The sequence below is a fragment of the Tenrec ecaudatus genome, chromosome 8 (genome assembly GCF_050624435.1).
Source record: "Tenrec ecaudatus isolate mTenEca1 chromosome 8, mTenEca1.hap1, whole genome shotgun sequence".
NCBI classification, from domain to species: Eukaryota; Metazoa; Chordata; class Mammalia; order Afrosoricida; family Tenrecidae; genus Tenrec; species Tenrec ecaudatus.
This window is the reverse complement of record NC_134537.1, coordinates 2,038,530-2,063,622: the sequence shown is the minus strand read 5'-3', so window position 1 is coordinate 2,063,622 and position 25,093 is coordinate 2,038,530. Positions and strand designations below refer to the sequence as shown.

The window sequence follows — 25,093 nt, the reverse complement described above, 5'->3', positions numbered from 1 at the left end:
TGACTTTTTAATTATCCCTCACTTCCCACAACATGATCCATTTGAGTGTTGCTTTAAAAACAGGACTATTTGCTTCTTGTCATTCAGAACAAAAATAATACTAATAGGGGGGAAACCTATATGAATATTTGGTAAAAAGAAAAAATGGAGATATCAGAATAGAATTTGATGTTTTTATGAATTAAGATAAGTGTAGAGTTCTTTTTTACTTCCATTACATTCAGTCACCTGATGTTGGAAATGTGTCAGTGGAGTGCTGCAGCCTTAGACTTGACTGTCCACAGTTGCCCCAACTCCCATTAGCTCTTTGCTACAAACTGTGGCCTGATATGGTTCTTAATTGATATATTTTGGTAAAAATTCAGCTTCTATGAGGAAAAAAATTGTAGAATCCAGCAAATCATAGCCATGGTACAACTCTTATATTTATGTTTCAGGGTTTAGATGACTATCCACGCATATGTGCAAGTAAATATATTTTTATTCTTAAATAATAAAATTTTACAGTATGTTTCTTATCAAATACCCCGTTCTCGGGGTACAATAACTAATATTTAGGTCACATTCTCAGACAAGTTCATTGTGGTAGTTACATAATCTGGTGTCAACTTGTTAAATTGCTTATAGGGGTGGAGTCTAGCCTGTCAATGAGGTCACAGATTGATGACTTCATTTGGAGGCACAAGAGAGAAAAATGGCTCATTGGAGGCCAGACACTCTCTCTCTGCTTCGTGTCCCTGTTGACCAGACACATGGAGCTGTGCTGATGGCAGCCAGAGCCCTGGAGCTGGAGGATCCAAGTGGAGACCCACCCCAGCACTGAGATGCTTCCACCACCACTAGATCCACAAGACATTCCATCCACTAGCCTGTGACCTTCCTATATTCAACGTCATTGCAGGTGTTGTGTGAGTCTGAAGAAGAATTCATCGGACATTTGCGCTAATATCATACTTATGGACTTGATCTGGACTGGGCTGGAATGTTTCTTAATATACAATTACTCTTTGATATAAAGTTATCTCTTTTTTTCTCTCTCAATGTCTGTAACAAAATGTATCCCTGAGGCTCAACAGAGGAACAGGGTCCATGATTTACAGAGTCTCTGTGGCAGCCTTTCGGGCCAGCGCCAGTCATGGGTGGGGCAGGCACTGAATTTTACACAGCTGCAATAAAGTTATCTCTTATACAGATATCTGTGTCTCTAGATTTGTTTCTCTCACCACCTGCACTTACATATTCATCATTTGGAGGTTGAAGAAAAGTTCTTAAAATATACTTTAGTTTTTCCAACTAAGTATGCCACAAAGAGAATCTCTCCCAATAGATAAGGAAGTGGCAGGTGTGGTGTATGGCTCTGATCTGGACACTGGCTGGTCTCCTCCTTAATCCTTGAGGACGGAGTCTTTTCCACAGTGGAAATATAGTCCATGAAGGATCCATCCGGGCCTTCGGCAGTGAGGTAGTAGGGGCATAGAGTGCAGATGTGTTTTTGATATGAAAGTTGTTTGTTGTGGCAATTCAGGAGCCCACAATTCAGTTTTTCAACACTAAATCATAATTTTCAGTTGGAGAACATTCTCAAATTTACTTTTAGAATTTGAATGGCGGCTGATTATAGAGTTGAAGTCTTTCCTTTCTGGATTTCTCATTATTAGAGAGGTTATCGTTGAAGCCATGTGGTTCATATTCAATCTGACAAGTCATGTAGTGATTAAAAATTGGAAGGCTTTAACAGCAGGGTGAACATGAGGATCATTTGCCAGTATGACTCCCCTGATAGGGAGAGCCTGGCAAATGACGAGGAGCTGGCCAGGAGGGAGCCTTCAGCATCAGAGCACAAGGCAGGGTGACTGACACGTCTCGCCAAGACAACACATGGGATGGCAGGTGCATGGCCAGTTCATCTCTCGCCAGGATGTCCCTTGAGCTCCTGCACCTAGAAGATGAAAACCGGGGGTTTTCAGCTTCAGGATGTAAAAATCAGGAATGGTTTTGAAACTCCAAGGAGGGTGATAAGTGCAAGCTAAAGACATTTTAAAATGTCTAATATACACTGTGATGCTGTGGGAAATGTTATTACCTGGTTAAAAAATACACAAATTATTATATCTTTGAACAAAATGTAAAGGAGAGAGGGTTCATATAATTCTAAATTTGGGGGTTCCGTTGTCTTCAATATTAAACAAGTCATTTCCATCATTTCTTTATTGGTTCCCCCATATCTAGTAAGAAACTGGAATTTATTTTGGCTTTTATCTAATATATTCCTGTGCTAACACCATGATGACATTTTGCTGGTGTTGACTGATTTTTCTGGCCTTTAGAAAGCATCTTGTTAAAAAGGTAAGGTTTAAATTAGTCATTTGTAAAATTCATATTTCCCTAAAGGAAAGTGGAAAGGATGTTGCATGAGTTACACACACACACACACATTTACATTAAATGCTTTTTCTTAGCATTATCATCTTTTTTCCAGAACACTCAGAATTGCTTCCATAGGAAAAAATGTCATGGAAGGAATAATATAAATAAGGTTTACAAGGCGGTGCCCCCCAAACACCTGTTGCTCATTTGTTTCTTTATGCGAGGAGGATAATGCCTTTGGACTGCTAATGAAGCTTTCTGTGTAGATGTACTGAAAAGATTGCATAACAGTGTGCGACAAAAAAAGGCCTGATTTGTGGCAGACAGGTGCTGGTTTTGCCACCATGAGAATGAGCCTGCTCACACAGCCATCTCAGTGCGCAAGTTTTGGGCAAAAACAGCCATCTCAGTGTGCAAGTTTGGGGCATGTCTTTCTTGGACCACGCATCTTACTCACCTGATCTCACTCCATGCGACTTCTTTTTATTTCCATAACTGAAGGAGACAATGAAAGTATGCGGATCTGAGTACATAGAGAAGGTGAAGAAAAAACAAGGGAGGTGTCAGCCATCCAAACACATGTGCTTGAGAAATAGTTCCAAGAGTGAAATTGCAATTTTGACAAATGTATTAAGAGTAATGTAGAGTAATTTGAAGGTGATAAGGTTGTTTTGTAAAAAATGTTAAATACATAAATTTGAGGAAACAATTCCCTTTTGGGGGGTGGTTGGTACCCCCGTGCATGCTATTAGAATCCATATAATATTTTACTGCATTATTGGTTTCCAGTTTTGCATATTGTGAAAAGCCCTATTAAATTTATAACTTGCCTTTTAATATATTTGACTTGGTATAAAAAAATTTTATGTTGCATCTGATTTAAGTGGTTTTACAACTAAATATTGCTTAGGCTATATTGGAAATTTGACAAATGTAATTTTATACTTTTATCATTTTTTAGAATGTAGGCTTATGTTTTAGCAACCAACAATAATGACTAATCATTTGTATGTGAGAACGAGTGTATGTTAAATTTTAGGCAGATATATAATCTACATAACATAATACATCTATAATATACCTGATATATACACATATTGCTGTGTTTAGTTCAATGGTTTTTAGCTTGTACAACCATCACCATAAGTTAAACGTAGACTACTTTCATTATCTCAAAAGAAGCTTTGTGCTCACTGACAATTACTTCCTATTCCTCTGCCCCCCACCTTCAATCTGAGCCAAACCAGACCCATGGCCTTGTCTATATTCCAACTTATAATCCCCTCCAAGACATAGAACTGCTCCTTGGGGCTTCAGGGACTGCAAACTTTTACAGGAAAAGACAGCCTTGTCTTTCTACCAGGGAACAGTGTGTAACACCCTGAGCTACCAGCGCTCCTTACTCTAACCAAGGCAATGACTTGTCTCCACAGTCTCCACAGATTTCTCTAGTCTGAGTACTCTCTCAATGGAGAGTTAGAAAGTTGGTTGCTTGTGATTCACTTCTTTAATTTAATGTTTTTATGAAATACCCGTGCTGCTGTATGATTGAGTGCCTCATTCTTTTTCATTGCCAAATAATATTCTATTGTATAGATATACCGTATTGTGTTTACCCATTCATTTGTCAATGGGAATTTAGGTTCCTCTCAGCATCACTGTTAACAATGATTCTGTGAACATGTATACCTAATTTTTATGTAGACATGTATTCCCATTTCTCCATGACTTCCAACATGAGTACCTATTTTATATTTTTACCAGTAAAGAATTAGGTTTCCACATCATGGATGACCCTTTTTATTCAGAGACTTTCTGACTTAGAACCATTTTAACTCAAAAGCATCCAGTCCATTCTGATTCATGGCAGCTCTCTATCAGATTTCCAGGGCTGTGAATCTGGGCAATAGTAGAGAGCCTCCTCTTTCTCCCAGGGAGCAGTTGGTGGTGAACAGAGCAATAGTGCCACCCAGGAGCCTGCACAACCGACTTGTGGTGCCTTGTGTTCTGGCTTACTTTAGTCATCCCAAATGAGTACTGATGTTAGGAAGATTTCCTTGCTCTTTTTGCCCACTTGCACATCTTCTCTGGAGAAACGCATTTCAAATACTGCATCCAGTTTTAAAGTCAGGTTATTGGCCTTTTGTTATTATAATTTTATGTGATAGCTTTATGAGATATAGGTCATATATCACTCACTTCCATAGTTCAGTCATATTGAAAAGAGTCATAAAATCACCACTATAATCAGTTTTACAATATTTTTTCCTTTCTATATTCTTTACTAGCTTTCCATTTCCCTCCACCCTCACCTCCTGTATCCCTAAGAAGCCATTACACCTGTTACTGTGTCTATAGATTTGCCTATTCTGGATTTCATACACTGAAAATATGCAAACACCAAAACATCAAATACATAAAAGAGAGAAATAGAAAGAAAGAAGAAAAAACCAACAACAATAACAAAATAAACTAGAGGGGGAAAACCTCAAATGAGAAAAAAACAGGAAGTATCAAAAGTTAGACCAAAGTTAAAATGAGTCCATGGAAACAAACTAACCCTCACTACCATTGAACCAATGGTGAGGGGATTCACCTGAGATTTAATCCATGTAGGGACCCAGCAACTGTTTTAGGCTCCCTCTGTCATTCATAGCCTTCTGCAAATGGATGTCCATAATTAAGCTTTATACCATCCCCTCCTTCAGATTTGAATTATGATTGACCATTCTTTGATCACACAAGCTGGTATGTTTCTCCCATGTGAACTTAGTTGATGGCTCTCTTAATAGCTGCTTGTTTGAAGACCAGCCTTTAAGAGTACCAGATGCTCCTCCTTTGGATAGCGGGGCACCATCTGCTTTCTTTACTTTATCTTCAGTGATCTTTTCATAAAGATGAGCAGGACTATATCATAAGAGCTAATTTTTCTCGGATTGGGGCTAGAAATAAGTGTGAGCCCCAAATTTATTCACTTATCTATGGTCTATATCCATCTCTGGTTTACTTTAGAGGTCTCATTACCATTTTATGACAGAACATACCACTCATCTACCTGAGCATACAGTAATTCTATTGATCATGTCATTAATTTATCCAATGGCATTGAATTTAACATATTGTTGAGAAAAAGAAGGAATTAAACAAGAATTAACTGGCCCCAAACTGAAATCCATGAGTTGTTGACTTGTATAGATTAAACTCTTAAATGACTAAGCACTGTTTTTATTGACCATGGGGGCTGGCAACAGAGGATCATTTCCAGTGACATTCATTCATGAGGACAGAACAACGCCTATCAAATTAATACATGTCAGAGGAGAACAACTCGCTCATTGCCATCATTCAATGCTGAATCGTAAGCCACCATGTAGGACAGGATAGACATGCCACCGTGAGTTTCCAATTCTCTCATGGTTCGCGGGAATTGAAAGCCGGTCTTTCTCTCATAGGAGAGCAAAGTCCAAGGACTGCAGGTACATTTGAGCTGGAGCCCAGTTCATGTAGTGGGGTTTCCGCATGGGGCCCTTCTGGTGTGGCCTATGAAGAATGCTGTGTTATTTGAAAAAGACAAGAGTCTAAATTTGCCATATTCCAGAGTCCGCAATTTAGATCCCCAAGGACTAGATAGGAATTAGGAGTAACGTGTCTAATGAGGAACACAGTACTGGGTTTGGGTTCTATACAAGTATAGTTAAGACTTTTTCCTGGTGGCAAGTTGCCCACCAACAGAGGTATAAATGTCTCATCTGAAACCTAGATGCTCCTCTCCCTCATCTTGTCTTGACTATCCAGTAAGTTTCCCTTATCATCCTTATAGGATTGGCTGCTAATTTGGCCTGACCTTATCACGTTGTTGTTTGGCAATAATGAATGGACAGTCTTCTCCCTTTCCCCTGCTTCTTCAAGGAGGTGAGGTCGCCTGTATCAAGGTGGTTCTTGAGTTGCGTGTATGAGGGGGTGTGACATATGGTTCATGGGTGCTAGGCAGGCTTTCTACTCTTTATTTGGGAGCCAGGGTCTGAAGTCTGTGTGACTTGAAAGCAGAAGCCTGCCTATGTCTCCATGCTTGTCCTTGAAGGAGTGGGCTCACAGAGGGTTTGTCCTTCTGCGATTGACTGACTTCACACAGCATAGTGGTTTTCAGGGATGCCTTTTCATCATTGAGTTACAAGAGTTCTCTTTTATATTCCAGCTACAAGTCCCTTAGCAAACATATGGTTGTCAAATACTTTCTCCCAGTCTACAGCTTGCCTTTTCACTTTCTGATTTGTCATTAGAAGCACATTTTTTTCATTATGATGAAATTCAAGGGTTCATTCATCCCTTTTTTTTCTATTGCCTATACAAAGCCATTTCTTCACACAGAAACTCGCAACTCAAATACAATGCCATCAAGTCAATTCTAGCTTACAGAAAACCTTTAGGACAAGACTGCAACTCTTTATGAGAATAGAAAGCCTTTACTTTCTACCTAACCCAGGATAATGATGACTTGCTCCTCTATTTCCTTCTGGGAGTTTTAGTTTTAGCTCTTAACTTTATGATTTATTTTGGACTAATCTTTGTCTATGTTGTGAGCTAGAGATCCAAACTTGTTCATTTCCCTGTATTTGTCCAATTGTCCCAGAACCATCTCTTGAAAAGACATTTTTTTCCCACTGAACTGCCCTTCTTGAACAGGTTTACAAAAAACCAATCCATTATAAATGTTATGCTTTATTTCATTGAGTCGGCATCTATCCTGATGTCAGCATCACATTGTTTTTGAAGAAAGTCTGTTACTGTTGAAGAAAGTTTTACTTACAAGTATGAGTCCACCAACTTTGTTTAGTTCTCAAGATTGTTTCACTTGCCCACATCACCTCCTTTTCTTTGATTACCTTGCCAGTTTCTGAAACAACTCAACAAATGGTAGCTAGCATTTAAATAGGGCTTTTTATAGGGACTGCATTGAAGAGCTTATATATTATCGTACATTTGATATAGCTTTATAAATTTAATTTGATGTTCAATTTTAGGCCAATGGGAGGCCTTTCAAATTGGCTTCTATACATTCTGCCCTATGTTTTCTTCATAACCTTAGAAGTCTTCCTAGTTTCCTGCTTTAATAAATTGTCCAGTCCTCATTTGAAAATTTCCTAGCTCAGGTGTGGCAGTGATTTCTCCAAGGGCTCTTGGTTTCTTCCCAGGGAAAAATGGCAGTTAGGGGTGACAATCTGCTTTTGAGGGGTGCTTATTGCTATAGAATTTTCACAACTTTTTCCCCATTGAAAAACGTGAGGAAATACATTTTTAATAAATTAGAATATTATCATTTTACATTGGGGCTTATAGACAACTTATAATTAAATTAAATTTTTAAATATTTTTATTTAAAATAAAAATATTAATATTTTTGGAAACAAGCTTAGCATGTTGTGCAAGCAGTAGTGATAATTACACAGCATGATAAAAATCTCAATACTACTTAATTGTATCTGTATAAAATTCAAATGAAAGATTTATTCCTCAATGTGTATATTTTCAAATTATATTCAAATAAAAACATTGTTGAAAATATTAAAGTTTATTGCATATTTTATTGTGTTAAGTGTATATGTAAGAAGATCATTTGAGTGAGCTTTAAGAAGGTGTGTGAGAAAATAAGATGGAAAGAGAATGGTGTTTTTCCATGAGCTTTTGGAAGTCCTTTCATACACCAAGTACTTTGGTCAAAATGATGAGTTTTTAAGCAATTTCCTGATGGCATTGATTGTATAATTCCTCTTGAAGAAACTGAACAACAAATTTGAGAAATGTATGTGTACAGATATCTTGAATTGTATAAGATATGCCAATAAAACTACTATAAAAATACATACATAAAATAATGTGCTCTTTTCAGTGTGATTATGCCTCTACATTGATATGTACTTAGGTTTATTTGTTTCTCAACTATTCATTTCAATGTAATAGAAATTTTCAATGTAAAATTGTTTTGCCATTATGTCAAACAAGTACATCTTTTCATAATGTCTCACAGGCACCCATTCCTTCATTCTAATTCCTTACTCCCAGAAAACTGTTATATTGCAAAGCCTCTAGAGCTGAGTCATGTGAAATTCACAAGACTTATTAACGCACATACAATGTTCATGCCAACAGGGAACCTCCACTCCACAAAGTGGCATGAACAGGCTTTGAGTAGCTCCTAGAGCAATATGTTAAAGGGGAGAGGTGAGAAGTTGGATCATAAAACTCTGATTGGTTCTCCAGGAGGCGAGGGGCTGGAAGGTTGGCATCCTCCAGCTGGGAATAAAAGGGTGGGTACTGGGGGTGTGTACATCATTGGCTATCTTAGTACTGGTCGGCTAATCAGATTGATTACAAGCTTAATTGCAAAAGTTCTAGCAGGCTAAAATAATGGCAATAGTCATAAGGTGCTTGCATGGATTTTAAAATTTATTTCCTTAACTCAACTCATTTCCTAAAGAAATTGTATACAAAAGTCTGTGGTATCCGTTTATACCAAGACCTCGTTTCAGGGTGCTATTTAAGACAACCATAGAGTCTCCTGAAAGCAAAAGAAACATGTTTTATTGAGAGAAAATCATTCACAAGTTGGGGAAGACCTGTTCTAGAGGCTCTCAACACAGTGCTGCACAGAACGAAGAGTGAGTGGAAAGTGTTTTAATGTCAGGAGAAAAAAACACGTGTGCTTGAATATAATCATGGCGGCGGCTTGGAATTACATTGTCACTGTAATGCACTATTAAAAGTACCAGGGACTGCCAAAAGAACAAATAAATCTGTCTTGGAAGAAGTACAGCCAGGATGTTCCTTAGAGGGAAGGATGAGAAGACTTCATCTTACATACTTTGGGCATGTTGTCAGGAGAGACCAGTTCCTATAGAAGGACATCATACTTGGTAAAGTGGTGGGCAAGGGGGGCGGAGACCAGGAAGAAGGCCATAGACAAGATTGCCCAACACAGTACCTACCACAATAGGCTCAACCTTCTGGTGTACATTGGGTCACTATGAGTCGGAACTGACTGGACAGCACCCGCGCCAACATGATTCAATCAATAACAAGCTAAAATTCTACAAGGATCACTGTATGCTTCCTGGACCCAATCTAGTAAGAAATCCTCTGTTGAAAATATATTCTTCATGCTGTATAAACATGATTGCACGACCCTCAGGATAAGATAAATATTTCATCACAAACTGTATTTTTGCTTTCTTCATTATTTACTGGTGGTTAAAATTCTACTGTTTGTTAAATTTGCCCATTCTTTTCTAAAACTTGCTTATCTAACACACAGTGGAAACTCACAGATATGACAGGCTATAGTCTTAAGCTAAACTATTTTAAAATGGAATCTGATTTGGCCCAAACTCATACCTCCTTCTTACTAATCATGCAACTTGATTATCCATTTTAGGTGCTCTTACTCAGCACATCCTTTCCATGCCTGCCTTCAGCAGAGGAAAAAAATTAATTTCCTTAGTTACATGCTTACTGACCAGATAAAGGACTCAAAGGTAGCACATTCCTGGATTTATTTTAGCTTTTCCAAATACAGCTTAAATATTATTTATTTCAGCCACTTTGCTTTAGTCAGTTGTCTCTTGGTTCTCCTCTTATAAGAATAATAAATTACTATTTTTATTCCTTAAAATATGAGGTTTATATATATAAACAAAAATACCTATTTCAATTACTTCATTAGATAAAAGCTGGAATTCTTGAGTTTTGTTATTAAGTTTTAAATACCTGAACAATTGAATCCAGATAAAATTAACATTTTAATTGTAAGATTCTCCAATTCTCCATTATGTGAATGTCCCAAGAATGTACCACATCTTAACCTATGAGCTGAATCCATCTTTTAGTGCAGTAAAAATGGTCACTGTAAAAAACCTTGTGAAGTCATTGCATTGTGCTTTTGTCAGTATATCTTTGAGATTCGTTCTTAAGAGATAGGGTCATTGAATATCACAGATGCCTTCTGTGCTCAATCAGGATCTCACTTCTTCCTATTTCTGAGCTCTCCTTCTTGGGCTTCTGGGAGCTTTAGCTTCTTACAACCTGAAGCTCTGAGACGCTGCAGAAGTTTAGTGCTATGTGCACAAATTACTACAAGGGTTTATGTAGATGTATCTATACAGAGTAGCTTTTAGCAAGGAGAGGATTGATGTTCAGGCGTCAGAGCCCAGACATTTTGCCTCAAGTTTCCGTGTGAAATCAGAATGAAGCTCCTTTCTGGAGACTTGGTCAGGAATTGGACCCTTGTAAGGCTTCCTTTTCTTCCTCCTCATCATGTGTGGAAGTTATATAATTTCATGCTAACTTGATCAATAGGTTATAGGGTTGATGCATCTCTGTGGATGTGGCTATCTCATGAGGATTCTGGGATTTCTTTTCCTACCTGGAGGTGGGACACACTCTGCTTCACATTCCTGTTGACAAGCCACATGGAGACACACTGATGGCAGCCAGAGCCCTGGAGATGTGTCCACCACCATAGGATCCACAGGACTTTCCACCCACCAACCTATGATCTTCCTGCATTCGGCATCATTGCATGTACTACATGATTCTAAAGAAGAGCTAATGGACTAGTATTGAACAGATGGGCTAATATCTGACTTATGGACTTGATCTGTACTGGGCTGGGATGTTTCCTCAATATACAATTGCTCTTTGATATAGAGCTCTCTCTTACACACATACGAGTGTCTGTGAATTTGTTTCTCTAGTCAACTGGTCTAACACACTCTGGTTCCCTTCATCAGTGTCACCTGGGAGCACTTTCTTAATTGCTCATTTGTACATGAATACTCATTTCAGGGCTCTGGATTTGGAGAGCCAGTCAAGATTGGGATTTGTGCTATTTATTGCCCAATTCCCCTCCTGGGGGATCTTATCATGTTGCATTCCCACCAACAATGTATGAGAGCAACCGTTTCTGTTTCTCCTGAGCCTCAACAACAGACTGTGTTGACGGGTGTAATTTGAAATGTTCATAAGAGATGCCATGTGATACAATTTTACACAATTAGCAGTTTTGACCTTGAAAGTGTTGAGATTTATTTATATTCTGTGTTAGATGCTATCTTATATTGTTTAACAGTAAATGCCAATTGCATTGGCATTGACAATCAGCAGACAAAGCCATTCTTCTAGTTGGTCTCCCTCAACATGCCAAAGTAATTACTTCAGCCCCCAAAAGAACCAAATTTCAAATTCAATTAATCAATCCACAAACCTTTAAAGCACTGTAAATAATTTAAATACAAACAGCCATAATCATAAATAAATGAAAATAGATATAGTACAGTAAATATAAATTGGGAGGAAGATACTAAGATAAAATATTTAAGTACATGTCTTTCATCATATATCTGCAACAAATAGAAAATTTTGATATGTAAATAAGAGGTTGTTTAAAAGATTTTATTTCAGGACTATTGGCACATAAGATAGAACTTAGTGAATTTGTAACCACAATTAAAACTCAAGACACCAACAGATGAAACGAGTGAGACTGCTAGCATTCATTCTTAGTTCATACTGTCCTGGTTTATAGACCAACATATACACTAGCAGACAGAATCCAATATCAACGCTTTATAGGGGCATACATGTTGTGCCTTAGAAATAAAAGAAAGTAAACGTTAATGATGCAATAAAATACCATTGGGTAACTCTGGGCTGTGTTGACAGTGAAGCCCAGAGTGAGATGGATGGCAGGGGGCAGGCAGAAAAGCAGACTACCAGGTAAGTGGCTGTTTCAGTAATCCAAAAGGGCATGTTGATGACTGAGCCCAAAGAGAAGTCCTTGGAGGAGAAGTATTTCCGTCTGGAAACAGTTTAAACTACAGGCAACAGCATTTCTGATCAGCCAAGGTGTTGGGAGAAGAGAGGAGGAGTGGAGTTAGAGATATTTCCAAACGTTTTGGCCTGATCAATTGAAAGAATGCGCTTGACCTTAAGGGAATGGGAAACATTGCAGTGCAGCAATTTTGAAAGCGGGGTTTAAGATTTCAATTTGGGGGGAACATGTAGCCCAAGTTTCATGTTAAAGTCATGCATGGCTTGAGAAACTGTAGCTCCACTTCTCATCCTATGTCAGGGACCGTATCTAACAGCCCCTGGAACCTCACACAATGTCTACTACAGGACATTGGCCATAGGACCAAAGAGCACAAATACAGAAGGAAGTCCATGCACTCAGTCCTCCTAGTTACCACTTTGATGGATGTGGAAAGGACACAGCCTCACTCAAAGGCATTTTAAATACTAAGCTTGTGCTCTAAGTATTCAAATTGATGGGACATTTTTCTTAAAACTTTAAAAATAGCTAAATGGATAACATTTATAAGATAACATCTCTTCGAGATGAATAAAACTACGACAGGGCATATAGTGATTTTTAACATTTTCATCTACAGTTTTCAACATACTCATGTAATTTACTTAAGATACATTTTATGAAAAAATATAAGAAAAAGCATTTTAAAAATTTTCCTTGAAGTTTTATAGCCATCTATTTAGTATAGAATTTCCATATTTCTCTTTTTGAATCAAAATGCACATACCTATTCAGTAACTCCCAATTTATGTACAATAACCCAGAGTCACAATACTTATAGTACCTTATTTCCATATCACATGACAACATTTATATTCACACAGTATATTTAGAATTTTCTTCCTATATTCTATAGCCCCAGAGAAGAAATCAGCATCCAAGTTTAATTATTTATAAGTTCGACTTATGTTTTAAAAAAGGAAACTGATGTATTTTTATTTAAATAGATAACAATTAAATTCCTGAGGAATATGGATTCCCCAAGCTTTAAGAGCATTTATTGCTCACTATTCTATAGTATCTAAATCTAAAATCTCCTTTATGGAAATAAAAAAAATATTTTTTCTCCAGGAAACTTCCTGGAGTAATGACTGATAAAGAGTTAAATTGAAATATGTTATATGGAATATGCTTAGATACATGTAAGTCATCACATAATCTCTTGATATATCAGTAGGTCAATAGTTCAGCCAAGCAAGGCACTATAACTTGAGCAGACACTAATTAAAAGAATCAATTCTGATCCTACTGCATACGTCCAATCATATTAACACATTTCTAGGTTTCTTGCTCAGTGGACTAGTCAAGATTAAAGGATTTGCTAATATGAAGGAACAGAGTATGCTTCCAAACTGACTGAGCAGATTTGTGAACAAATTAGTTCATTTAAAATTGACAGTGAAAGATTGATTTTGCACAGAATGAGCTACCTCAGGTATTCATCATTTCCTCTGCCTCTACACACAAGACAGAGATCCGTTTCCTTCACTTTCTGATTATAATCGGGCTGCTTACTGAGCACCTCTATTTCATGGTCCTGATTGCAGCCTGTCATTCGTTTTAATTCAGACATATTTTAGCCTCTTAGGCAGAGCTTCTGAAATAACTTCCCTAAAAGCCTCAGTAAAATGACTCATTATGGGTTGCACGATTCACCCATACTATAAATTATAATACAAAAAAGTTCTAATTGCAAAAAAAAATACAGTTACTCATAAGACTATTTTACTCATTATTCAAATGCAGGGGCTAGCATGATATTCTGATGCACAAATCCATTTCCAGCATTGAAAGTCAATAATTGACAATTCTGGTAAAACTTAACCTGCTTCATATTTAGTATAGATTTGAAATATACTAGTTTGAAATATATACTATATATATACTATATATATAATATATAGTTAGGAGAAAGTGTTTTCTGAGAAGAGTAAAAAATAATATACAAAAGAAAGTGGAACATGAATTGATGAAAGCAGAGCCCAAAGCCTCTCTCTCCCATCAACTTTCCAAACACACAGCCCATGCAGGGCAGAGCAGAACTGCTCCACAGCGGTTCCAGGGTCAGCAGACTTTAGGGAAACGCAGCCTCACCAGACAACCACAGTGGATGCTTGGCTTGAACCACGTATTCTGTGGTGAGCGATCCAATTCCAGTTTAGGAACTCATTTTCTGAATCTAAGGAATTAAAAGCCGAAGCAAAATCTCAGGGGGGAAACACTGTGGAAGAATAAATGCATGATAACCTAAGGACCAGCAAATTTTAGAAAACAAACAGATTCATTCTTAAAACAAAACCAAAGAAAGCACATGAGCGTATGCTGTTTTGGTTGAAAAGACATAGACTTCAGAAACCAGAAGCCGATTATCCGGCAATGTCTTGAGGAGGTGGACTTTTTTAGGCACTGCTAATCAATCAGCTGGGAGATGTTGAGACAATGGAAAGGGGTCTAGGTTAAATATTGAAGAGAAGTTGGGTAGACCGATCCAGGACATTACCCATTCACTGAAATGTGGTGAAGAAATTAGAGGAAAATTCATTTACATTCTGCATATTTGACATACCTATGAGAGATCCCACTTGTTCTTAAATCAGCCCATGGTTACAGCTTCAGCGCCAATCCAGCTCCTTGAAGACCTTGCTTTTTTTAACAGACTGCGCATTTGACCAAGCATGATGGTCTACAGCAGAGGTTCTCAACCTGTGGGTCGCGACCCCTTTGGGGGCTGAATGACCCTTCCATAGGTGTCGTCTAAACCCATCGGAAAACACCTATTTCCGATGGTCTTAGGGACCGAGCCACCGCTCTCCCATCCGTCTCCAGGCAGGTCCGCCCACATGCAGATATGCTGACCTGGTGAGAAAGACGCTCAACCTCTGCACTGAAGTTGGCTTTTTACGCATACTGTCGCAAAATGTAACAATGTGGCTTACTGGTGTTATATTAAGACTGTGACCCATGCTACACCATGCTTCAAGACAGAATTTCATTGAGTTCTCATTATAATTAAGTAGTTCACAATATTTAATTACATATTGTTTTAGTGATGAATCACTATGCTTTAATTATATTCCATTTGTAACAATGAAAATACATCCTGCACATGAGATATTTACATGACGATTCATAATAGCAAAATTGCAGTTATGAAGTAGCAACGAAATTGCTTTTATGGTTCGGGGGCCACCACAACATGAGGAACTGTATGAAAGGGTCGCAGCATTAGGAAGACTGAGAACGCTGCAGGGATTGGTTTTTGCTGACCAAAAGGCCAAAGTACGTAAAGACCAAGTCATGCCATCCTTGCCCCTAATGAGCACTTGGTTGTACATCTGAGACAGATCGGTTTGTCCTCTTAGCAGTCCATGGTACTTTGAATATTCTTCTCCAGCAGCACAATTCAAATACATAGGAACAATTGTGAGACTGTCACAGTACCAGACAGTGTTTTGTTTGGTCGTGTACAGGGTCGCTGTGGGTCGGAACCAAACACCTAACAACAATAACACCTAACAACAACGACAACAACATGAGAAATCAAAGGGATACGGAAATGACACATGGCTTGGTGGTTTAGAAGTTGAATGTAGATGTATATGTTTATTTTACAGATGAAATGGACAGTTTCTCCAAGGTCTCAGAAATAATTAGTATCTGTGATATGTAGAAACATCTATTAAATAGTGAATATCTGTAAGATTAGCTACTCTTAAACATATATCTATGTGTACACTAAGTATGTGGGAGCGGGGAGGATTCTGCTAAGGAAACATAAGGCATTCCCAAAGCTTCTGTGGAATTTTAGAGGATTTCATGTTCACCTTGGGTTCCAGGTTCCTGTTAACATTGAATTCTTGTTCTTATTTCATCTTAAACCCGTCCCGTCGTGGCTTTGTTCCATTCGTGACCCACTTGGAGTGGAGCTTCCGTCACTAAATCAGCAAGCCTACATACGTCTTTACCTACACATTGTGTCTTTTCTCTTCTCAAGAGACAGACAAGAGCTTCACATCTGAAGGCCAACTACCGTTTGTACACTGGACACCAACTCTTGTCCCTGATACAAGGGCCATATTTGCTTTCTTTAACTGAATTTCTCATCACATCATAATAACCATGGCAACCATTTCAATATTAACTTCTATCAGATATAATTCTTAACTATTTCCATAAGAAAGTTTCTGCAAAGCATGTTCAACTCCAGCTGGTCTATTTTTTCTTGAACTCACTCTTTAGAACGTTTCTGTGCCACCTTGATGGAGATGCCCCTCGTCGAGGTCATTCATCACCTTGACAGGCTCAATCCAGAGCGCTTGCTGCGTCCCCGCCTTACCTCACCTCTTTGTAACATAGGGCGCAGCTCCCCCAAGCTGTTCCTTTGCTGGTCCACTCTGACCCCTCCTTCTCCTGGGTCTCCTGCTCCAGATTTGGCTGTTCCTTCTCAATTTCATTTGCTAATTTCTACTAATCTTCCCAACTCCTGAGCGTCACAGAGTGCTTCAGGGCTCAGTCCCCAGAACTCTCTTCTTCTCTATTTACACACAATCTCTTGGTAATTTCATCTGCCTCATGCCTTAAAATTCTATCTATATGCTAATGTCTCCCCAAAGCATCTCAGCAGTCCAGACCTCTTTCTCAAACTCCAAACTTCTTTTTATCCCAACTGCATGTTCTCCTTTCTATTTGGTTGTCTAATCGACACCTCAATTATGTTGTATCCAGAGCCAAGCTCTTCCTTTCCAAGCTCCTGACTTCTGAAGACTTTCTGTCCTGATGGCCTGTTGTCTCTTTAATTCTCTCTCTCTCTCTCTCTCTCTCTCTCTCTCTCTCTCTCTCTCTCTCTCTCACACACACACACACACACACACACAAACACACACACACACATAGCAAAGGGGGGAATGTCAAACATTTATGGAAAAATGGAATTAAATAGTAATAGAATTTACCCACAAATATTTTTTCTGCCTTCTCATACATAAATTACATCATCCAGTCCTTCATTTTTGCCTTAAGTCCCATTAATTCAAAATTTAATGTCACACCCACTACACACTCAAATGTTCGAGTGTTCCCTGGACATAACAAAGCTATGGGGTAAACTGAACTACCATGACCAAAGGTGCTACCGAAGGCACACCATTCTGACAAGAAAGTCGTGATGACAGACTGGTTTTCAGATGTAATTCTATTCATAAAAACATGACATGGAAACAAACTTCTAAATCTTCAAGTCACACAAATGCATGACAGTGACTCCAAATTGCCATTATCTCTTCTATTAGGGATACAAAGACCCCCCCTCTGCCCTCCCATACCCCATCACATGTAATGTTAGACTGACACTCAAGACAGTCAAGTCTTCCACCATTCAACATCCCTCTATTTTCTGACTGTACCAAAAAAATAAACAACCAGTAAATTATTTTATGTATTAAAAAATTACACTTTAAAAATGGATGAATTGGGATTTCCTTCTTAATAAAAATGTTTCTTCATAATGATAAGTCTATGAGATGAGATGAGATCTCTGGAGAAGTGAATATACAGGGTTAGAGAATGAGAGTAATGGGTGAACCCTAAGGCAGACCTTATAATCATGGATCAAATCACGATAAAATGAAAGTTCCTCGGGGGTGGGGGTGGGGAGAAATGTTTCGATACCTAATAAAAAAACCTGAGTTCACAAAATAGTTGATAAAAGTATTACTCTGGATTGTACAAGAAGGCCCACAGATAAACATGGATCGGACTTGGCTTCTTTTGTTCCTGCTTCATCAGAGGCTAGACTCTCCTCATTTTTCATTTCTCCATTTCATTTCCTGCAGGGAAATTTTCTTTAGTTTCTTGTGTGGTGTCTTCAGCCTGTTGGCCCTTTGCTCCACTTCCCCTTTGGCTTGCACTTTGGGATCTTAAGGATCTTCTTTCCTGCCGTCTCCTTTGGCTTCTATCCCTGTTGCAGATGCAGGTTTAGCTGGTAACCTCACTCTTCTCCACTTGGGCTCCTCCTTCACCAACCCTCTGCCCCGCTGACCTTCATTTTGGGCATCTTGACTGCGAGGAGGGCACGTGCCAATGTCTGTGGACCGCGGGCTTTCTCAAAGCTGGGCTGCCTGGCCCCTGCTGCTCTTCCTGCCACTGCTAGACTTCCACTTTTCTAGAGTCAGACTGGAGTTGTAGCTGTTTCTCCTCCTTTTGAGTCCTGCCCCATCAACAAATCAAGGTCCGGATTTCCTCTCATTCTGAGTAGTGCCTAGTGACTAGAGAAACAAACCCAGTGACACTCATAGGTGTGTGAGAATGAGCTTTATATCAAGAAACTACTATGTAGCAAGGAAACATCCCAGCCCATTTCACCTCAGGCCCACAAGTCCGATGCTAGGCTACAAGTCCCTCCTTAAATTCGAGCAGCCACATGCAATGATGCAGGATGCAGGAGGATCATAGGCAAAGTCATGTGGATCCAGTGGCAGTACTAATAGCTCCGGGGTTCTGGAAGCAACCAGGGTCTGACAGCAGGAAGGAGAAGGCAGAGAGGGAAGTAGAGTAGGGAGGTTCCCAGAATCCCCCTTGTGAGAAGGCCACACCTACCGGGAGGCCCCATCAGGCTGTGACCTGATTGATGAGTTGAATGCCACTCCTACACTTTTGTATATCTTCAAGTTGACATGAAATTATGTAACTATCCCACTGCCTCATTGGCAAATCGAGATCCTGAAGGCTGCACTCCCACGGGCCCTCCTCCATTCGCATCACGATGACCTAGTGTATTTCTAGAAGGCACCTTTGCCTCAGTTATCTTCTGAGTGCCATCTGACCTGAGAGTTCATCTTCTGGTAGCATCTCTGACAACGCACTCCAACCCTTCATGAGGCCTTCAGTATCTGACAGTGCTTCAGTGCCTCCATGACACTTTCAGAGCCCAATTCCTCCCAGGTGGGTATTTTGCATATTCCTCCTAAATTCCTTCTTTGTTCCTAGTCTGGAAGCTCTTCTGAACCTTGGGTGACCCTACTGGTATTCGGGATATCAGTGACATAGCTTCCAGCCTCATGGCAACAGACAAGTCATTGCAATATGACAACGGACAGACAGGTGGTGCGATCATGCTTTTAAGCAGTCTCAAAATGCAGATTCCCTCCCAGTGCAAGGAACCGCAACATACATGCCCACTGCGCTCATCTTTTGTGAACCCACCATTGCCATCGAGGCAATTCCAATGCATGGCCACTTCACTTGAACGTTGAGAACTGTGTTTTTCAGAAGTGAGACATAGCTTACCAGGCCTTCCTTCGGAGGCATGTCTGTGGGGACTTGAACCAAACAGAATTATTTTATTAGATAAGTACATTTCATGTTTTTGTTTGCCTGCTCATTTGTTTTCTACTTTTTATTGTGAATTAGGTGGGGAGGTTAAATATCAGTTCATCATTTTTACATTCAAAAACGTATCAAACCTCTACATGGTTGATTAGCATGCTTCTTGCGGGATTCAACATTTAGAAAACTAATCAAAAAAAGAAAAGAAAATGCATTTGCCTAATTGTTTTAGACAACAATATAAAAATGTTAATTTTTTTCCTGAAAAATGTATTCATTCACTTAGTTTTACATGATGACATCATTATGGTCCTAAGTAGTGATCTTCCCAGATATTGATAAACATTTCTGCTGCAGTACCCCTTTGAAAATAAATCCATAAGGGTCACCATGACCTACATTTATACCTCGACAAGTTTCCTTTTATATTTTGATCTGTTGACAAAAATATAAATGTACATGATAATAAAAATTATTCAACATCTTTCAATTCATTTGTCTTAATTTATTGAGAAGCTACAACGTAGTAGGCACTGTGTAAGAAAGAAGGAACCCTGGTGGCATAGTGATTAAGGATTGGGCGGCTAATTGTAAGGTCAGCCATTCAAAGCCACCAGCTACTCCTTAGGAGAAAAAGAGAAATTTCTAGTCTCTAACAAGTTATAGTACTGGACACTCACAAGGGTAATTATACTCTGTCTGATAGCATCACTCTGAGTCAGAATTGACTCCAAACCAGTGGAGTGAGTCAGGTTTGTTTGGGTTTGGGGGTTGTTGGTTTTAATGTAAGGAATACAGAGACATAGTGAATGACACAGTCACTGCCTGAGAGTGATGCTGGTGAGTAAATAATTTGCTTTTATTATAGTGCATCTACTAGGAAGGTAAGGATGGGATGATGTATCACCAACATTACCTTAGGTGGAGACAGATATAGGGAGGATATTTAGGAAAGCCTTCCCAGAAGAACAGCTGCTTAGCAGAAAATGTATGGAGTGAAAGTGTAGCTAAAATACATGACATAGGTAATGAATAGAATTTAAATAGAATGTAGACAAGATCAAATATATGTTAGAGGGAAATCTGGTTTAGAAGTGATATGAAAGTCACTTAAGGAATTATAATAAAATTAAGATTTTTATTATTTAAAATGTAAGATTTATTTAGAATAATAAAATCTGTTGTAATAAAATTTAATTAAATCATTCATGGAATAGATTTTGAATGACTGCCTCCTATCTCTACACTGAATACATATTGATGAATAAACAGATGTGGTTTATTTACTGTATAGATTATAATGCAATTGGAAAAATAGAATTTTGATACACTAAAATAAATATAAAATTATAAAGAGTAAATGGTAAATATCTATATTTTAAAATAGCATGAAAATAATAGCTTGGGATAAATTTAACCATGGTGGTAAAAGATTTGTACAATGGAAATGATAATATATTGCTAAAAACATTAACGATTTAATCAAAAGAGAAGATATCCTATATTTATGGACTGGCAAACAATACTATAAAGATGTCAACATTACCCAAAGTGATTGACAGATTCAATACAACTTCTACCAAAATCTAATTGTCATAAATATATATATATGTATGATTGAAAGAGAATATTTGTCCATGAGTTATTATCATTACTGAAAATATATCCATAAATGTGGTGAGGTCATGTTATGAAAATCTAAGACATGAAGAAAATTTAAATCGAATGGCATTCTTATAGAAATAAGGATCATTTAAAAATAAACATACTTACACATTCTAATTTCAGAGCATAGTACAAAGTACGGTACTCAAAACAGCATGGTAATGATAAGCATAGACATAGTGGTTGTGGGGTGCTGCGGGTCAGTTCTGAATCGTGGGGACATAATGTACAACGGAACAAACACAGTCCGGCACTGTGACATCCTAACCATTGTTGTGTGAATTTATGGCTGCAAAAGCATTTCTTTTTTGCTCCCCCTCCACTTTACCCTGCCTGATGTCCTCTGCCAAGGACTGGTCTCTACTGACAACATGTCCAAAGCCCATGATAGGAAGTCTCTCCAGCCTTGCCTTTAAGGAGCATTCTGGCTGTATTTCTTCCAAAACAGATCTGTTCTTTTGTTGCTCTCATCACTTTCAGTATTCTTCACCAGCAAGATCGTTCAAATGCATTGAAAATTTTTGAGTCTTCCTTATTATACATCCAATTTTCACATATGAGGTGATGAAAAATACCATCCTCAAAGGAACATTGCTTTTCAGCACTCGAAAGAGGGCTTGGGCAGCACTTTTACCCAATGGAATGCATTGTTTGGACTGCTGCATCCATGAGCACTGATTATGGATACAAGCAAGGCAAAACTCTTGATAACTTCAATCTTATCTCTGTTTTATCAGGATGTCACCTATTGGTCCAGATGCGAGGACTTTGGTCTTCATTTAATTCAGCTGTAGTCCATACTGAAGGCTGCAATCTTTGATCGTCATCAGCAAGTGCTTCAAGTCCTCCTCACTGTCAGCAAGGAAGGTTGTGTGATCTGTGTCGATAATCCTGTCTCTAATTCTGATGACACATTCTTCTTCTTATAATCCAGTTTTTCTGAGTAGTTGCTCAGAGCACAGACTGCGTAAGTATGGTAAGAGGATACAAGCCTGACACACACCGTTCCTGATTGGAAACCACACAGCATTCCCTGGTTCTGGTAACACAATTGCCTCTTGAACCATGTACTGGTGATATATGAACACAATGAAGTGTTTTGGAATTCCTATTCCTCTCAAGGCTATCCAGAGTTTGTTGTGATCCACACCGTCAAATGCCTTAGCAGAGTCAATGACGCGCAGGTAAACATCTTTCTGGGGTTCTTTACTTTCAGCCAAGCTCCATCTGACTTCAGCAATGTTAATCCTTCCCCACCTCCTCTTCTGGATTCCACCTTCACCGCTGGCAGCTCCCTGTCACGGTACTGCTACTAGAGTTGTTGGATGATCTTCAGCAAATGTTTACTTGCATGTGCTATCAGTGAAGCTGTTCTATACTTGGACCCTTCTTGAGGGTCACCTTTCTTTTGGAATGGGTACAAATATGGATCCCTTCCAACCAGTTAGCCAAGTAGCTGTCTTCCAAATCCTGGCACAGACAAGGGAGTGCTTCCAGTGCTTCATCAGTTTTGTTGAAACATTTCAACCAATATTCCATTAATCCGGAAGCCTTGTTTGTGGCTAATGCTTTGAGTGCAGCTGGCATTTCTTCTTTCAGAAACATTGGCTCTTGTTCATGTACCAACTTCTGACATGGTTGAATGTAGACTGGTTCTTTTTGGTATCATGACTGTGTATTTTTTCCATTTTCTTTGGAAGCTTCCTGCATAGTTCAATATTTTTCCCATAAATCTTTCAAGTATTTACTTGTCCTTGAGTTCTTTCAGTTTCAAATATATTGAGTATGTTTTTCCTCTTTGGTTTTCTAAGTCTAGGCCTGGGCACATTTCATTATAATATTTAAGTTTGTCTTTTCAAGCTGCCCTTTGAAATTTTCTCTTCAGCTCTTTGACTTCACCATTTCCTCCATTTGCCTTACCTACACTGTGATTAACAGTACATTTCAGAATGTCTTCTGATAGGCATGAGGATCTCTTTCTTTCCTGTCTTTTTTAATGTCCCTTTAATTTCTTCATGAATAATATTCTTGGTGTCCTCCCACAGCTCAAGTAATCTGTTAGTCGAATTTAGTATTTGTATTTCTATCATTACTATTTAGTATGATGCATTAGTATTTAATGCATCAAGCTTGTTCTTGAGTTGGTTGCAAACTACAGTGGGATAAGCTCAATGTCATATTTTGGCTTTGTGGACTTGCCCTTTTCAACTCTAGCCTGTGCTTACATATACGCAATTGGTGGTCTGGCCCACAATCAGCCCCTGGCCTTGTTTAGCTGCTGATATTGAGCGTCTCCATGGTCTCATCCCAATGATTTAGTAAATTTGACTTCAGTGTATTCCACCTGGAGGAATCACACGTATAGTAATAACTTGTGTTGTTGAAAACAGGTATTTTCTATGAACAAATTGTTGTTTTTTTTTGTTTTTGCAAAATTCTAGTATGAGCTCTTCATCTTCATTTCTATCATCAAGACCTTATTTTCTAACTATAATTTCTTCCTCTTTGTTCCTAACTTTTGCATTCAAATTACCAATAATTATCATTACTCCACCTTGATTGCATGTTTGATCAATTTCAGACCGACGGCATTGGTAAAATTCTTCAATTTCTGCATCAAGAGCATTGTTGGTTGGTGAATACATTTGAATAATAATTGTACTGATTGGACTTCCTAGAATGTGGATAGATATTTTTTAATCACAGACAGCATTGTATACTGTAATGTCCTGTCTGCCAATTAATGCAGTGCTGTTCCTCTTAATTGTGTCTTGCTCAGCATAGCTAACCGCATGACTTTCTGATTTAAAATGGTCAATACCAGTCTATTTCAGCTCACTAATTACTAGGATATCGATTTTTATGTGTTTCCTTTCATTTTAATAACTTCTGACTTGCCTAGATTTATACTTCATACATTCCAAGTTACAATCATCCATTGATGTTAGTAGCTGTTTCTTCTCCCTTTGAATGGTGCCCGGTCAGCAAATGCAGGCCCCTGGCTTCCCTCTGGAAGGCTGACTCCAGCAGCATCACCATGGAGAACTCCACCGTGAAGGCAGATCTTCCTCAGCGTAACCTGTGTGCCTCCGGACCTGAGGGGCTCCTCTTTTGGCTTACTTTGAATGCCTTTTGGCCCGGGGCTTCACCTATGTCTGGATACACATAGAGTCCCCTAAAATAGAACTGGGCATTCAAAAATTAAAGCACAAATACATAGCCAATTGATTATTGATAAGAATGTCAAATTCACTCATTTTGGAAAGAATGCTTTCTTCAACAACAGTGATACTATGACAACAGATTCACCACATGCAAAAGGATAAAGTTGGACCCAGGCCTAATAACTGACAGAAAAAAAGGAACTCAGTGTGGATTAACAACTTAATCGTAAGAACTTAAATCACACATAACTCTTAAAAGAAAAGATAGGCATAAAGAGGTAGGATCTGTTTTAGAGGGGTGGGAGGCAATGATTCTTAGATATGACATCAAACACATGACACCGAAAGGCAAAATAGATCAATTGGACTTTATCCAAATTAAAAACATATATGCATGAAAAGACATTATTAAGAATGTAATGAAGACAACCTATTGAATGAGAGAAAATATTTATAAACATATATCTGATAAAGGTTTAGTATCTAGACTATATAGAAAACTACAAGAAAAAGGCAAGCAACCTAAAGAACACAAATGGCAAAAGACTTAATTAATATTACTTCAAAGGAGATGTATAAAAGGCCCACAAGCACACGAAAGGTGCTCAACATCATTAGGCATTAAAAATAAAGCAAAACTAAAATCTTACTGCCATAGAGCCGATTCTGGCACTTGGTGTCCCTGTGGAGAGAGCGTCTCAGGGACTGTAAA

The 25,093-nt window shown here is 38.5% G+C and overlaps 1 non-coding gene across 1 annotated transcript; it reads right to left on the bottom strand.

Moving 5' to 3' along the window:
• Positions 1-1,038: 1,038 nt before the first annotated feature.
• On the bottom strand, positions 1,039-1,171 carry LOC142455827 (small nucleolar RNA SNORA5). Its single transcript, XR_012785948.1, has one exon. It is a non-coding gene; the product is annotated as a small nucleolar RNA SNORA5 (small nucleolar RNA).
• Between the last annotated feature and the right edge of the window lie 23,922 nt (positions 1,172-25,093).